Source organism: Schistocerca nitens, chromosome 3 (genome assembly GCF_023898315.1).
Source record: "Schistocerca nitens isolate TAMUIC-IGC-003100 chromosome 3, iqSchNite1.1, whole genome shotgun sequence".
Taxonomy (NCBI): domain Eukaryota; kingdom Metazoa; phylum Arthropoda; class Insecta; order Orthoptera; family Acrididae; genus Schistocerca; species Schistocerca nitens.
The window spans coordinates 751,029,244-751,046,981 of NC_064616.1; the positions used below are offsets into that span (position 1 = coordinate 751,029,244).

General features: G+C 38.4%; 1 protein-coding gene across 4 annotated transcripts in view; it reads left to right on the top strand.

Moving 5' to 3' along the window:
* Positions 1 to 2,327: 2,327 nt before the first annotated feature.
* LOC126248751 (uncharacterized) overlaps positions 2,328 to 17,738 on the top strand; it is a 308,443-nt gene continuing 293,032 nt past the window's right edge. For 2 of the 4 annotated variants that reach the window (XM_049950089.1, XM_049950093.1), the window contains exon 1: positions 2,328 to 2,626. The gene's annotated coding sequence lies outside the window, so the exon portion shown is untranslated. Of the gene's footprint in view, positions 2,627 to 2,792; positions 3,892 to 3,979; positions 4,041 to 17,738 lie in introns of those variants that run through there. The other 2 variants (XM_049950090.1, XM_049950091.1) reach the window with 2 other exon arrangements.

Here is a 17,738-nt window from a genome sequence, read left to right on the forward strand (position 1 = left end):
TCATAGATTTGTTGGGTGACAACTTAGAGATAGTGTTCCACGATACTTCAATTTCTTCAAAGAATTTTTGGTTATGTAGATTGGGCCACGCGCCTTCCTCTTGTGTCCTACACATGCTCAGTGCGAATGGATATTGTATAAAAGCTGGTCATGGAACCCACGGAAACCTTAGAGTTTCCTGAAGTGGTACGAACGGAAGCAGAATGAGCTGAATGACATTTTGTACGTTCATACACTGTTCCCTGAACACCAGTGGTGTACTTTCATTCTGGCTACGACATCCCACACAACGATGTCAGAAGTTGATCCAATATGTCATCATCTGTCGCACTAGCGCGCTTCTGGTCGACGCCGCACACACCAGCAACGAAGTTTAAGCGGTCAACGAACACGAAAATGTGCACCTTCCTCGCATAGACTCACAATATGACTCCGCAGAAAGTCATTCGTCATTGAACTCTTCAGTCCGAAGGCTGGTTAGCTGCACCACATGTGCTCGTCGAAGGCATTCCGAAATGTCTACAACATTTTCTAGCTTAATACGATGCCCTCCCAATTACAGGCCACTCTTTCAGCAAGTCAAGTAACTGTCTTATCGGGCCTTATGTTCAAATGCCCAGTAACATACTCAATTCGTAAACAATACGACGCTTTGAATCATTGCTGCTACGGTCGCAGGTTCGAATCCTGCCTCGGGCATGGCTGTGTGTGATGTCCTTAGCTTAGCTAGGTTTACGTAGTTCTAAGTCTAGGGGACTGATGACCTCAGATGTGTCCCATAGTGCTTAGAGCCATTTGAACCATTTTTGAATCGTTGCATTTAGTCCTTAATCAGTTTGAATTACACATACTGAATTTCTACATAATTTCATAAACATCCATTAATTATTTAAGGAAATACTGGAGTGACTTGCCATATTTCTGAGTACTGGTCCAGCGGAATATGATTTGAATCAAGTGCTGGGGGGAATAGAAATTCAATATTTAAAAAATTACGAATGTTCTCTACATTTCTTGCTTCTTTCGTTCTTTATCGTACTGGAAACTGTGGATTTCATTAACGGATGTATTTTGACGATAGAATTCATAAGCAGGTTTCTGATGACTTCCTATAATTTCGGCTTATGCTTCTTCCACATAGATCCCATGATACAGTGGTCTCATGGTTACGGTGTTGAGGTCGTCGCACAGTGAATTAATTAAAGAATGCTCTAATGTATTGATTGTGTACCATTATTCCTTATGTTCTTCATAGAATAACAAAAATTTGTTTCTTTGTTGTCACATTTTTCTCTGCGTATTGTGCTGAAAGCCTGATGATAAAATGTGGAGCAAAATATGTTACCGTATATTAAATGATGAATTGCGGAGAAACATGTTTCAGATGCAGTGAACATCCTGAAGTGCTGTAACACATCAATTTGTTTCATATGCAATGAAAATCCTGAAGTGCTGTAGCATATGAACTGACACTCTGCAAAATGTACGGTATTCTACTTTGCGTATAGAAAAAGTAAAAAAGAATGGTGGTTTACATTAATTTTCAGTGGTCTCAAAAATGCAGGGTAAGCGCCATTAAAAACACGCTTGAAGTTGTCCTACTGCTTATGATATTCTAAATAACTTATTATTCGTCGCCGTTGTTTCTATTTTGTTTGCATCTGCATCGCTTTGTCAAGGGATCTAAATGGTTAGATACTTACCATTTATCTACTTAAATGGGCTAACAGTAACTTTTTTCGACATAACACTCCAGCGCAATTTTACAGATTCTATGTTATGCTAACACATTTTCTCATGGTTATGGTGTTGAGGTCGTTGCACAGTGAATTAATTAAAGAATGCTCTAATGTATTGATTGTGTACCATTATTCCTTATGTTCTTCATAGAATAACAAAAATCTGTTTCTTTGTTGTCACATTTTTCTCTGCGTATTGTGTCATTAAAACTTGGAACTAATTCAGGGTTGATTATTCTGAGGCCTGTGTTCTATAGAGGACTGTACACAATGTGCAGCTAACAGACTTCTCATACTTTTAATTTAACGGTTTACCAGTATACTTCGTGATCTTAGGCGCGCTACTGCATTTCATCTGCTGAATTTTGCTTATTCTGAGCCTGTATTAACGAACGTCACTGTGTATAAAATGATTTTTTAACAAAGGTGATTCATTTATTGCTTCTGATATACTTCAGATTCTTTTGGAGCGAGTTTACCAGCAATTATTCGGCAATAAAGTATGTGTTCGCGCTGTAAAGCGCGCTGGTCACCGCCTCACCGGCCACCTGAAGAGACTATACTCTCAAACCGGTTTTGAGGGTAGCTACAGACTGGCAGCGGTGTTGTATCTGTGGATACAAATTTGAACTGATGCTCTGTATTTAATTATATTTTTTATTTTCGCTGCCCATTTAACTTAGCTAGAAAAACATAATTTGTTGTAGACTGCATACTGATACTAGCGCAAGTGAATTCTTCGTTTATGTTAGTCCCAACTGGATAAGGTTTCTTTGTCTGGCTTTCGCGGTATTTCAAAGTCTTTGTCGCCATGTTGAGAAAGGTTCTACGCTGTGTTGTGTTTTAGCGCGGTGTTCTGATGTAGCTACGACGTTTGTGTCAGCCAGGTAATACATTTGTTTTTTTTCGAACTATACTCAATAGTTTTATTCATTTGTTTTGCATGCTATTCCTTTATTGGATAAACGCTGTCATTGGCGTCATAAGTATTGACAGTGGCTAGCTTGATTTTAGTTACGGTTTTGCCCGCTGATTGTTTTTAAATTCAATTTTTGTTTATGATTACTTTCGTTTTCGTTCAGAAACAGCTCAAGCCTCTCTTCTGTGTGTCGCGAATTATATGTGAATGTAATAAACATAATAGGGGAAAAGATACTCATTATTTTTAAGAATTAAACTTCTCATTGACAGCGTAAGCGCAATATTTGTAGTCAACGTAAACTACGGATAATATGTTTTTAATACTACTATTTTGCCGTTGATTTATATAATCCATCACAATTGTGTTTGTACTTTGCATCCATTAGTTGAATTATTACTGTCACCGAAATGAATCGCAATTAGCGGACCTTCAATACAGAAGTATACTTTGCAGGCAGTTTCATTTAAGGGTGGTGACAGTATTGGCCGAATAATTATTCACGTTCCTTCGGTTATTTTAGAGTACATCTGGGTTGTTATGCTTGTTCTACGATTTTCTTAGGGAAAACTCAAAATATTTTTTCGTGAGATTGATATGTTTTGCTTCTGTGTAGTGGAGTAGAACTGTTAGTAAACACGTTTGTTTTGGACTTAACATAGGACACTTCTATACAGGACAAGATCTGTAAATTAGTTTTTGATTTCGTTGTTACTATGAAGGACCTTTCGGCGCCAGTTAGTCGTATACTGTTTGGAGGGGGGCGGCGGCGGCTAAGAAATTGTTTGAGCAGCAGTACAAGCAGTTGTTGATTCAGCAATGAGACATTGATGTAATATGGCAGTCACACAGTTTATTTTATTTTTAATCGATCTGGCTGCAGTATATTTAGATTATTTACGCAGTCCAGAAATCAAGAGGAAAGCTACAGAACTTGCAGACTTGCTTCTCTTCATTACATGTGACTAACACAAATTTTTAGTGCTAATTGGTGTTTCTATTGAAGATGAAGTTTCGTCGTACAGAAAATTATATTTGTAGAGACTGTGAAGAGCAGCTGTCAATAAGATCGTTCCATGTTATATTCTCGTGATTCGTATGCTACACCGCACTTAGTGTTTTTCGTCGGCCGATATGATTTCTAAGACACGAGTTTGTCACGCTTTCATATTATTAAATTTAATGTTGGGAACATGGGAGAGGATTGTTTTAAGTTATTGGTTTTGTTAACAGGTATCACTATGCGTCTTTAAACATACTTGTACTTACTTTCCTTTCCACTTTGAGAACAGTTTTGAAACGTTAAATTTTTGTTTTGCAGTAACCATGCACTCTTTTCTGAGAGCTTTATATGCATTTGCATATGGAAACCCTGTAACACAGTGAGTAAATTATTTCGATTTTTGCAGAACATGTGGACTTTTAAAATAATTTTAAAAATCATCAGTTATTCAGCAACTAGATTGTACTTCAGTGATATTTTATTCATTCTGAGCCCATCTGTAGGATTGCGAACAAGTATATTGAATGAATAGGCTTTTATACAGCTGCTACAGATACTGTAACCATGAAAATAAATAGTGTACATCAGTGAGATGTTGTGGTTTTAAAAATAACTATGTGTATGTATATATTAGAGTTTTTACATAGGCCTACTTAATCAGAAGGAGCTGTATTGTAAAAATGAGAAGTATCACAGTTTTCTATCTTTGTGAGAAAGAGAGATTGTATTGCACTGTACAACTGACTAGACATATTATTAAGAGGCAGTCAGTTTCAGTCTTCATTCCATACTGTACTTTCAAACCAGCAGCCATCAGAATTTTGGCTAACACTGTGTGAACTGATTGTATAAGTGTATTTTTTTGTGATAATAATTTTGTATTTGAATAGAATGCTTAAATTTATTCTGGGCAGTTGTGCAACATTTGTATCACAGAGGTGTTGGTGATTATTTGACAGAAACTAAGCTGATGAGAATTTGTTTAAAAAAAGGATGATTTGTGTTCTTTAATGGTTTAAAGATGACAGTTTTGTATCCTTTTCCCAAGACACAAAACAACTATTTTGATCCATACATTTCAAGTGATACGTAATTACTGATGTAACTATTTGAGCAATGTATTCGTTCCATTTCGAATGTGTGTAACCTTCAACAGTGTGTTGTATACGAGGAAGGATGATCAATATAATAACTTTTAAGACTGCTGTAAAATAAATGTTAAATTCCATAGTCGTGTGTCATGGAATGTGGTCAGTGCATGGTACAAACACCTACCTTTCTCCTTTCTCTGAAATTTGTTTTGTCATATAGCCTGAGGTTATATTGGATGGTGACAATTTAGTTGAGAGTTGTTGAAGACAGTGAAGGTGAATTTGGTATAAAGATCGTAGGTACAGACTGATGTGTAGCATAACCCCTTGGCAATGTTTGCACCATATTTTTATATTTATTTGTTGATCTAGGATTAATTTCCCAGTGCTGCAGGATTATCATAATACAATGAAAATAAATAGTTCAAATATATGTACATAAAATATATTACAAAATTTTTACAAGAATAGGACAGCTGATCGTCCATGGCCTTGCTGAAGGAACCATAGTATCGTTTGTTTGAAATGATGTAAGAAAACTAAAATCAGGATGGCCGGACGACCAAACTCCATCTTCACAAGTATGTGGTCAGTTTCTTAACAACGCACTGCCTCACACAACTTGCAAAGTATGACATACAAATGAAAAATAGTTTTGCAGTGTTTCTTCACATCTCCTTACACTATCTCTGCACACAGTACAGACACTGTACTGATGACCCTAGCACCATGAACTTGCTGCTCTACCCCTTGCACACTCTTCAATGTGTCGGCAAAACTGATCCCACACCCATAAAAGTGCTACTGTGGCTAAAGCACATCTCCATGCCCTCCACTCCAACCCGCCTGGAAAACTGAGTCAGCATCCTCCCATGATGAGTAAAATGTTGAGCTCAGGAGAATGTCAAGACATTATTATTGTGCACTGGATTACTTTGAAGTGTGTGATAACCACCTGTATATATAGATGCATAAAATTAATAAAACTTTCTGTTGGTGCTTCACAGAACATGATTATAATATTAAAAAGGAAACTCTTCCTAATGTTCTGTAAAATTATATTTATTTGGTCATCTGAAGGTGGCCTAAGAAGCCAAAAGCTTTTGTGACCAAATAAATATAATTTCCCAGAACATTAGTAAGTGCTTCCATTTTAGTATTATAGCTGTATTTGAATAATATATTTTGTCTCCTGGGGCAGTTTATTATATAGTTTTAACAATTCCTCTTTTGTTATAAATACAACAACAGCAAGGAAAATTCAGAAAAAAGCTATATTACATGATAGACAGATATCCAGCAAATATTTTGGTACCAGTTATGTATGTCTATCAAAGATAAATTATGAGAAATGCAATTTTTTTGTGGGGAGTGGGGTGGGGGGTTGATAGGCATTATGTACCTGTTGTGTTTGAATTTTCCAATATGACTGTTCGATCAATTGTCATTGAGGCAATGATTGTTTTGCATTGTGAGCCTCTCTTGGGGGAGAGGAAGGAATGGTGTATATTATTTTATCCATGATAATGGTGGTTAAGGAATCCAGTACAAACTTTATATGGAAGTTGGCATTATTATATGGGGGAGGGGGGGGGGGCAGTCAAATGAAATCCAAACATCCGCCATACAAGACCATGGAATGGATGCATTGAAAATTAATCCCCACACGTGTTAAAAACATTCGTCCCATGACGATCAGTTCCTGTTTCATAGAATGCGGTCAGTTACTGATGGATCTACAACCACACCCACTCTTGCACTTCCTCGTTTGACTGAAACCAACTTCCATGAATGTCTTTCTTCAGGTTGCCAAAGATCTGGGCTGTATGGAGGAAGTTTCAGTGTTTCCCAACCGAATCACTTGGAGGAAGTTGCAGTGTTTCTGAACCAAATCACGTGGTGTAGTTTCTTGTGTAATAGGAAAAGAACCTGCAGTTTAATGATGAAATTAAAAATAAAGTAGGAGTTTTAATATGTAGAAATGGAAATATGACAGAAATTTATACTGCTTGGACTGGAAAACCTAGAAAGGCTTGACTTACTTTCAAGACATTTTCATTTCATTTTCGTGTATCCAGACCATTGTATTTAATTTGAGTATTTGGACACAAGGTATTAATGTTTAAAAAGGTGGAAATTAAATTAATATGCATTTGTTACAGTTACTTTTATTTATTTGGTACCTAGGTTGTGGTTAAGACACAAGACTCATGTTCATGAAGAGTGATATTCAAATTCTTTCTAAGCTATAATAATTTCCCTTTTTCGACATTCCTGTAAGATAGTTCGGTTGACTTTCAGTTTGATTCTTTTATTGAAGCCGTGACGTATTTCTTCCTCCACGTTTGTTCACTGTTCCAATGTACATTCCTGATGTCATTGAGGTGTTAAATTCAGAGTTTGGTTCTTTCCCTTAATGTGTATTATTACTTTACTGCTTTTACGACTGCTTTTAATGGAATAAGTTGGTTTGCTCTGTTGAACACCACTATTAAATTGCTTGGTATTAGTATTTTGAGCATTACTGCAGAACTCAGTTTATTTCACCCAGTCTTTTTGAGCAAACAACAGTATGTACAAAATAACCAGTCAGATTAGAAAAAGGATATAATTGTGTAAAATTTGTGTCCCATGTAACTTGTTTCTTTAAGAAGAGGAATATATTGTGCATTTCTTATTTTATTGCTTTTTTTATGGAGGCTCTGTTTTAATAGTTCTGCTGTATGACTTTTCATGTCAGTCAGTCATCTCTCAGCCCTGAAACTGTTGTATCAGCAAGTTAATGGCTGACTGAAGTTCTTGAATGACAGACTAAAAATATCAATTTGTAACTCTGATGGTCCTCTTTGGAGGGCTGTTTTTTTAAACTGGCAAATTTTATTGTAAAAAGTTGAAGCCAGTAACATATTTAGGATTTGATGCGAAAAGTAAACTTTTTCACAACTTATTGTCGATAATGAAACCAAACAGTGAATTGCAAAGCCTGTGCACTAAAGTTGCAATCTGCTCGTGAAACTTGGTTGCAGTTATAGGATGTGACTCTTCTGTGACAGTTTTCAACATATTTATATGTGACTGAAAGTCATTTATTGGTCATCCTGAAACTGCAGTTGAAAATCTGAATGATTGGCAATGAGGGCAGAAACTGTAGTTCTCACCAGAAGTAGCAGTTTTTCACTGAGTGATCCTCTGAAAATTATTCAAAAAACTCAGTGATAGACAGTAGTAGTGCTTTTGTTTCATTCTTGCTGATGATAATTTACATTTGTTTTGTTTTTCAAATTTACTGTCTGACATGTAGAAAAAATGTACAAGAAATAACATTTGCAAAATTAACACATTTCTTATGGGGATATGGACCACAATCCTAGTCAAATATGTTTGTGGGAAGATGTGGGCCACACCAAGCACTGGGCAAATTCAAATTTTTGCTGTGTATGGTCTTGGAAATTTATCATAATTTCTTTTTTGCTGCATCCCCCCCCCCCCCTCCCCACCACATGCACACACAAGGTTTGTAAGTTTTAATGGTTATCATTTTAATTTGAGTAGCTCCTGTGTATGTTTGACAATGAATCTACTGCAAGTTTCATCAAAGAAGTGACATTTCTGTAATCGACTGTTTAAGTTGCAGTTGCAGTTTTAATATAGGTGAGTACTGGTGTCAGCCATTATTGTTTGTCTTCATGCCTTTTCATCTTTGTTACAGTGTAATGCATTAACATCACCATGAATGGTTGTCTCTATGTCCTGCATGATGACAAAGTTCATGCATTGCACTGTAAAAAAGCTGAGAAGAGCTGAAGATGGCCGGTAACTGCTGAAACCTTTAAGCAATTGTTTTAAAATTACAATTGTGACTAAAATAATCAGCTTTAACTGTCCAGCAGTTGCTGCATCTCTTCACACATTGTCTTCCTTTATAAGCACTGTTTTGTCATGAAATTTTCGACATGTATCTGATCAGCAAAGACATAAGAATTATGCAGTGCTGAGTTAACAAACATAATCAAGTTTTTGATTAATAAAATGTGGTGTGCCTCATGGTTTTAGAGGTTGGTTTCAGACCATTTATGGCACAAAGATAAATCTAAGGTTCCCTCAAACTCGCTATCAGATCTGAAGTGAAAGTGAACCAGGATACATAACTGCTGTACTTAATGCAAACATATATTTAGAATTATTGATAAAATAACTATGATTGTCAGATTGAAGGACGGGGAGGATGATGCTGGGTAGTACACACTGTGCCTCATGCTCACATAATCAGTGTACATCAGCCCCCCTTCCCCACGCTCCCTATGTAAACTGTCTCATAAGGCTTGTAGGTAGCTGCAGAATAAGCAACACAATGAACGCTTGGAGTACCTATCTGTTACCAGGCAACTTGCAAAAACATCAGTCACAAAGTTGTTATAATTAGCATATAGTGTGAGGTGAAAAGTCTGAGTGGCACTGAGAGACTCTGTGTTATAATAAGTGAGATTTTACATTTCACAGATCCTAAAGATTAATGTCTAGCAGTATGTGGTGGTGACTCTGCACTGTCAACTCAAGCAGTATCTTGCTTTTTTCTTTGTTTAAGGAAATATAATGAGTTTCCTTCATTGAAGAGATTGGATTGTAGGAGAGATGAAATACCGTGTTAAAATATATTGATGATTATACTCCAGCAATGCTTCAAAATTTCACTGTCACGACATCAGATGTCTGAATGTTTTGGTTCTTTCCTTTGTAATTTTGAAAGTACAGTGAGGATGTTTATCTGCTGCATTGCCCTTTCATGCACGTTATGAGTACTGGTATTAATGCTAATTCACATAAGTCAAACTAACAGAGCTGTAAAAAAGGGCATAAGAACTGCCACTGGCATTTCCTATGATTGTGTTACCTTAAGGAGTGCAAAAACAATACACTCAGTTTCACCTGTCAAATGCAATTGAAGGGAAAACCTTATTCCTTTACCATTCATTGGTTGTGTGCGTTTTAGTTGTTATTATTGATCAATTTGTTAAGAGGTATGTCATACTGATCCAGTTGATGGAACATCAACAGATGGCAGATCATGGAAAAAATTAATTATGCAGTTCCTAATACCATGAGTACGCCTGGGTAAAAGGACACTGAAACATATGAGTAATATTGGTCTGGAGTGCTTTGGTAAACTAAACACAGTTTTGAGAAGTAAGCTTCCAGTGTCTGAAAAGGAAAGCTTACAGTTAGTGTGTATTACCAGTTTTGACTTACATGAGTGAGAGACAAACATTTAATGAGGGTTGTTGTTTCAAAATACTGGCATTGGGATGGTAGATGGAATAAGAAAATTCCTTACTGGATCCAAAGAGAAGAGAAGACTAAGGTGATAACAACATAATGTGGAGTGAATGAATGGATATAAAAACATGCAAAAGCAACATGGTGGTTGTCATATCAGACTGAAATACATTGAAAAACATCGAGTTGATTTTCATCCTCAAGTGAATGTCAGAAGGCTAGTGTTATAGTGGTGGTAGCCCATTGCAGCTTGTTATATAACTCCTGCTGTTTTGTCTACATCATTTTCAAAATGTGTGCCAGACATGGCCATGAGCTATTTACACTTCGAATAAATGGTGCTTGAACATTGATAACTGTGTGGTAGCAGCTCTATTTAACTTTGATTGTTCTGATTGGAAAGTTCCTGAGGTGAAAGGCATACCCCTTTTCCCGTGTACTCTAGGGCTAGTGTTCCAATGGTGGAAGGCACCAACCTATATTAACTGGAGTCAAAATCTTTTACTTAACACAGCAGTTAGGTGTGGTGTGACACATTATTGGTTAAAATGTGTGATGTAAGATTATTAACCTATTGGCACATGTGTTCTTCAGGAGTTGGTACTAATCAACTGTAAACTCAGATTTAAACAATCAGTTAGGTAATACCTCAGTAACAGATTGCACATATTTTTCATTTGGTGTGCCAACATCTAATTCTTACTGCACCTTGTGTTGTTTTGAAATATCTTGTTTTTGGTAGTAATGCAGCTATATCTGAAATGTTGGTGACAGTCTTTTACCCTGCACTGTAGGTTTATATATTTGTGAAAGTATAAAATAATAAACTTAAGTGATGTTGTGCAGTAGTTATGACACTATGCTTATATTCAGGATGAGTGGGATTCAAATTCCCATGTGGCCATTGAGTTTCTTTTTGTGTCATTTCCCAAATTTGTCTTGAAGCAAGTGCCATCATCACTGAGAAAAAAGGTCACAGCCAATCTTGTCCCATTTATTACACACTCTGAACTTTGCTCCAACACAGATGGCTGCTATCTGTTTCTATTCTTGCTCAATTTTCCTGCCAACTAGTTTTAGTAACTTATTCATTCTGATGAAATTGCCAGTTTTGTCCTCTTACTAGCACATGTCTAGAGATGTCAAGTTTGAGTATATTGGCCAAGACAATGTGACAAAAATCCATTCAAAGATATAAGCCTGTCATATGGATTAGCAATCAATGCAACAACATTAGATGGATATGTCTTTTTTCTTTTTTCTCCAGAGTGGTACACTGAGTGCTCCCTACAGAAGGAACTTTGAAACTGTTTTACTAGTGTTATCAGTTCTTTGTAATTGGTGCATTTTGAGTGTGGTTCAGTAAAAATAAAAGAAATCTTCTAATTCTTCTTCTCAGGGATACATTTACTTTTGCATTTATGAAAAGTTTTATTTTTTAACCATTCTGTTGGTGCTTTAACTGGCTTTGTGAAAGACAAGTAGGTGAGAAATTAGTGAAGAATTATGTTAGAGATGAAACTGAATGTGTGTTTTAAATAATTTTGCAGCTATAAAGAATAGAGTAGGCTTGACATATGAATACAAAGTAATTTCATCATTTTTATGCAAAGCTAGCAACTAACAGTCAATTCAGCTTCCAAAAAATTGATGCAAACTTGGAATTGGGTTGTAACCTTTTATGGTAAGCATATAAACTAAATAAATCTGTTCATTGTGGCACTGAAATATCTCCTCCGTTGCATAGATACAACATTATTTCTTTGTGTTCTAATGAAGAAGTATCAACTGTTTTCATATATTTTGCTGTAGCCAGATTGTGTGCACATAATGATTTATGTACCAATTATGGGTTAGCAGGAATGAAGGCCCTCCAACTCTAAATCTTCCACGAGCTAATGGTGTACAAAGTCTTTCTTTTTTCTCTTCATTTCTCTACCAGAGTAAGATTAATTTACAAATAATTCCGCTTTTGCTATTTCAAAATTATCCTGAAAAAATGTTATCTGATAAGAGACTACTGATAGGGCAGAACTCATTCTTATTGAGAATACACACAGTATGTAGACAATGTAGTATGAAAGTGTACAAAATGTGGCATACTATGTTCAAAGTCTGTCAACCATCGAACTAATTATTAGATGCTTTTCGCAACAACTCATCTCAGGTTTATACACAGTGCTGTAATTTTAGCTAGAGTGCATGTGGAATATCTGTGTGCATTATTTTTATTCTGATGATGCAACAGGATTTGTTAGTCAACAATAATCATGTTTGTGAAAGTTTGATTAGGTTGCATTTGATATCTGTAACACACATTTAATGATATGTTGTGTTAACAACGAGATGAGTAAAGGAAGAAAGCAAAGTGAACCTCCTCGATGTTTTATCGGAAACACTGGTCAAAGAGCAACTTTATAGGCTTTTCTGGTAGACGGGTAATATTTTAAACACCAACTCATCTCAGGTTTATACACAGTGCTGTTAGAGTTCACGTGGATTAGCTGTGTGTGCTATTTTTGTTGTCAGTTTCATTTTAGAAATTGAAGTAGAATCCCATACTCGCAGCAGTGAAATTTCAACACCCTAGCACAGAGCCAAGAGGAGACAGACTGCTTAAAGTACGATTTAGTTTTAAACTTTACAACCTATACAGTCATATTTGTGTGACAAAAGAGCAAAGAAAATAGAGTGGCAAAAGTTTGATCATGAAAAGTTTTGGAGGTTTAGGCTTTAGCTGTGGGTCTAGCACAGTTGACTTGGCTGTGGCCTCCGAAAAATTTTGTATTCCTCTTCCTACAATTATTCTTGATGAAGCTATATACATAAACTTATCCCGTCTCAGCCCAATCATAATCAGTGTATTTCCATAAGGAGCAACAGATGACTGTTGAGACAGTGTAACGTTTCACGAGTTTACGGCGTTTCTAGTAGGTGGTTACGACCAATGGCGGATCTAGTAAACTTTCAATTTGTGGAAAGACTATTTTCGTGATTGCAGTTATTTTTAGGTAAAGTCGTAAAACGCGGTACTGGTATTCGGAATGCTCTGTACAGTTTCAGACATACGCCAAAGTATTTCTTGATTTCAAAAAATTATACACAAGTGAAATCTGGACGTTTTCCATAGTCACATTTGCAAAAGCTTGTCTCAGCTGCCGAACGTAAAAAAAAAAAAATTAAAAAAAAACCAACCACCTCACAAATAAAGCACGTGCTCGGCTGTCGGGATCCTCCTAGAGGAGGCAAATCCATGTGTAATGTAAAAGTTAATTTAATGTCTTGATATTTGCAGTGTGGTTCATACTTCGAAAGAAAGCAAGACGAGAGTTACTATTATCGAGAAACATCCCTCGTAAATTCATTGAAGTGGAACACGCAAAGAGCACACAAATGTTACGAATGTGGGGAAAAGTATCCCGTTCTTACAGCATGACGAGTCTGTGAAGAAGCCGATAAGTAGGCCTACATAGAGTTCGCCAGAATTGCTTCGTACGGGGCAATACACCATAAGGGAAATCAAAATCCAGAAAATACCTTACTGCGTTGAATTAAGATAAATTCCCGCATTCTCTGTACAGGGCAGATGCCACTGGATAATTTTGAAGTATTATCTGAGTATGGATGGGTTGCTGCACACGCCGTCATAATGTATATGATCTACGAGATCTCTAAGAGATTTAGTTGGTGGTTGTCACACAGTTCGGTGTTACCTTAAGGTCACGTCTTTTCTCAGGATTCTCCACTTGTCATGACTGATGCTAGTGTTACCTGTACTTGATCCATTGGGCATTCAATAATTGCGTATCAGGTTAGAAAATAGGGAATTTGGCTTACTTTTTTAGTAAGTGGGTGATTTGATAAGCCCGGCAAAAAGCGGAAAAAAGGAGTTTGTTTCGTAAACAACTCACCTTATTTCTCTACATAGTCCCTTTTGAGGGTTATACATTGGCTCCAGCGAAGTTTTCATCCCATCGGAAAAATAGATTATGTCAAATTCTGCAAAATACTCGTTGACTGCAACCATCACTTCCTCATTTGATGAAATTTCTTTCCAGGAATTCAAAGTTTTCAAGTGTGTGTGTGTCGGGCGGCGGGGGGGGGGGGGGGGGGGGGGAGAAGCCACTTGAGACAAAGTCTGGTTACTAAGGTGGATGAGGAACCAATTCAAAGCCCAGTTCAAGCACTTTCCCCATTGTTATCGATGATGTGTGGAATGATGCCCTTTTTTGCGTGCAAACATTGTTTTTTTAGCAAACGCATGTTTCATACAGTCCAACAATGAAGCATAATAGTATCCAGTTACGTTTCAGCCTTCTTCCAAGTTATCTCTGAAGATTATTCTTCGGGAATCCCAGAAAACAGTGGCCACCACCTCATCAGCTGACAAAATGGTCTTTGCCTTCTTCGGTGTACTTTCACCAGCTTTTGTCCATTGTTTTGACTGTTGTTTTAACTCTGCTGTGTAATGATGGATACTGGTTTCATAAGCAGTCACAAATCGACACAAAAAGTCTTGCCGATTGCAATTAAATATCGCGAGACATTGTGCTGAAATATTGTGCCGTATGCGCGGTTGGTCGACTTCTTCATAGCTAATTCTTCATGCAGGATATTAATCAGTCGCTCAGCTGAGATGCATACAGTGTCAGTAATCTCCCGGATTTTTTATTCGACGGTATCGCGTTAACATATCATGGATTTTGTCAATGGTTTCCTTTGTGGTGAGCCCAACTGAACGACCAGAGCGCGCTTTGCCTTCGCTGCTTGTCCGACCGCTTTTAAATTTATTAATCCAAAAGGAAATGGTCTTCAACGATGGTGCAGAGTCCGCGTGAACTTCGTCCAATTCTATTTCGATTTGTGCGGCAGATTAACCGTTCAGCTGAAAATGTTTAATAACAGCACGAAACTGGGTTTTCTCCGTTTTCAATGCAGTCGACACACAGACCAATTCAGACGGCTGTCAACAATGAACTCTACGCTTTAACGTTGTTGGAATTCTTTATACGATCCTTGGAATAATCAAGTTTAGCAACCGCGAAGGCGCAACAAAAATATTCCATGCATGAAAAACACGACCACACCATAACTCAACCGCCTCCGAAATTTACTGTTGGCACTACACGCTGGCAGATGACATCCACCGGGTATTTGCCATACCCACATCCTGCCATCGGATCATCAAAGTGTGTACCGTGATTCGTAACACCACAAACGTTTTAGCACTGTTCAATCGTCCATTTTTTACGCTCATTATATCAAGCGAGGCGTCTTTTGGCATTTAGCGGCGTGATGTGTGTCTTATGAGCAGCCGCTCGACCATGAAATCCAAGTTTTCTCACCTACCGCGTAACTGTCATAGTACGAGGGCAGTTCAATAAGTAATGCAACACATTTTTTTTCTGAAACAGGGGTTGTTTTATTCAGCATTGAAAGACACCAGGTTATTCCCCAATCTTTTAGCTACACAACACTATTTTTCAACGTAATCTCCATTCAATGCTACGGCCTTACGCCACCTTGAAATGAGGGCCTGTATGCCTGCACGGTACCATTCCACTGGTCGATGTCGGAGCCAACGTCGTACTGCATCAATAACTACTTCATCATCCGCGTAGTGCCTCCCACGGATTGCGTCCTTCATTGGGCCAAACATATGGAAATCCGACGGTGCGAGATCGGGGCTGTAGGGTGCATGAGGAAGAACAGTCCACTGAAGTTTTGTGAGCTCCTCTCGGGTGCGAAGACTTGTGTGAGGTCTTGCGTTGTCATGAAGAAGGAGAAGTTCGTTCAGATTTTTGTGCCTACGAACACGCTGAAGTCGTTTCTTCAATTTCTGAAGAGTAGCACAATACACTTCAGAGTTGATCGTTTGACCATGGGGAAGGACATCGAACTGAATAACCCCTTCAGCGTCCCAGAAGACTGTAACCATGACTTTACCGGCTGAGGGTATGGCTTTAAATTTTTTCTTGGTAGGGGAGTGGGTGTGGCGCCACTCCATTGATTGCCGTTTTGTTTCAGGTTCGAAGTGATGAACCCATGTTTCATCGCCTGTAACAATCTTTGACAAGAAATTGTCACCCTCAGCCACATGACGAGCAAGCAATTCCGCACAGATGGTTCTCCTTTGCTCTTTATGGTGTTCGGTTAGACAACGAGGGACCCAGCGGGAACAAACGTTTGAATATCCCAACTGGTGAACAATTGTGACAGCACTATCAACAGAGATGTCAAGTTGAGCACTGAGTTGTTTGATGGTGATCCGTCGATCATCTCGAACGAGTGTGTTCGCACGCTCCGCCATTGCAGGAGTCACAGCTGTGCACGGCCGGCCCGCACGCGGGAGATCAGATAGTCTTGCTTGACCTTGCGGCGATGATGACACACGCTTTGCCCAACGACTCACCGTGCTTTTGTCCACTGCCAGATCACCGTAGACATTCTGCAAGCGCCTATGAATATCTGAGATGCCCTGGTTTTCCGCCAAAAGAAACTCGATCACTGCCCGTTGTTTGCAACGCACATCCGTTACAGACGCCATTTTAACAGCTCCGTACAGCACTGCCACCTGTCGGAAGTCAATGAAACTATACGAGACGAAGCGGGAATGTTTGAAAATATTCCACAAGAAATTTCCGGTTTTTTCAACCAAAATTGGCCGAGAAAAAAAATGTGTTGCATTACTTATTGAACTGCCCTCGTACTTGCAGTGGATCCTGATGCAGTTTGGGATTCCTGTGTGATGGTCTGGATGGATGTCTGCCTATTACACATTACGACCCTCTTCAACTGTCGGCCGTCTCTGTCAGTCAACAGACGAGTTCGGCCTTTGGGCTTTTGTGCTGTACGTGTCCCTCCACTTCACTATCACATCGGAAACAGTGGGCCTAGGGATGTTTAGGAGTGTGGAAATCTCGCGTACAGACTTATGACACAAGTGACACCCAATCACAGGACCACGTTGAAAGTCCGTGAGTTTCGCGGAGTGCCCCATTCTGCTCTCTCATGGTGTCTAATGTCTTCTGAGGTCGCTGATGTGGGGTAGGTGGCAGCACAATGCACCTAATATGAGAAACGTATGTTTTTGGGAGTGTCCGGATGCTTTTGATCACATAGTGTAAGTTCGCGGTATGGTGTTTTGTCAAACTGTCGGTTTTTGCATAACAGGCGAGGAAGATTTCGTCAGTTCGTCGTTGTTTTGACACCTTTCGCTGCGCAACTGTTTCTAATTCTGGTTAACGCGCTGTTTTCGCTGCCAGGGTTAACATGCCACATTGCCTAATGTGGTGATATTTTCCAAATGATGACAAACCAATAAAGAATTGTGCAACTTTTCTTTGAACCTTCACCAGTTCTGTTATTAACACTGTTTGATAGGAATCCAAGACAGAAACCGAGCGATGCTTCAGATAAGAATCGTGTTCGGTAGAACCGATGTCCACATTGCAGTACAGTTATCTTGACTTGCCTCCTCTTCCTTCCACGTTTCCGTAAATGCTGTAAGACGGATACCAGGACTATTCGTTCGATAAGACTACCGCTTATTTTCTTGTGCACCCTCCACCCGCTGAGCTAGTGCTGTGTCGGTACGATGTTCCACTCTATCATTCCATCCTTACTAAGACAATATTATCAGTCCTTCAGCGCAATGTTTAGTAGGTGACTTGCTGTTGCGAATAAAAGTCACCGCCAGTTCGACAGTTTAT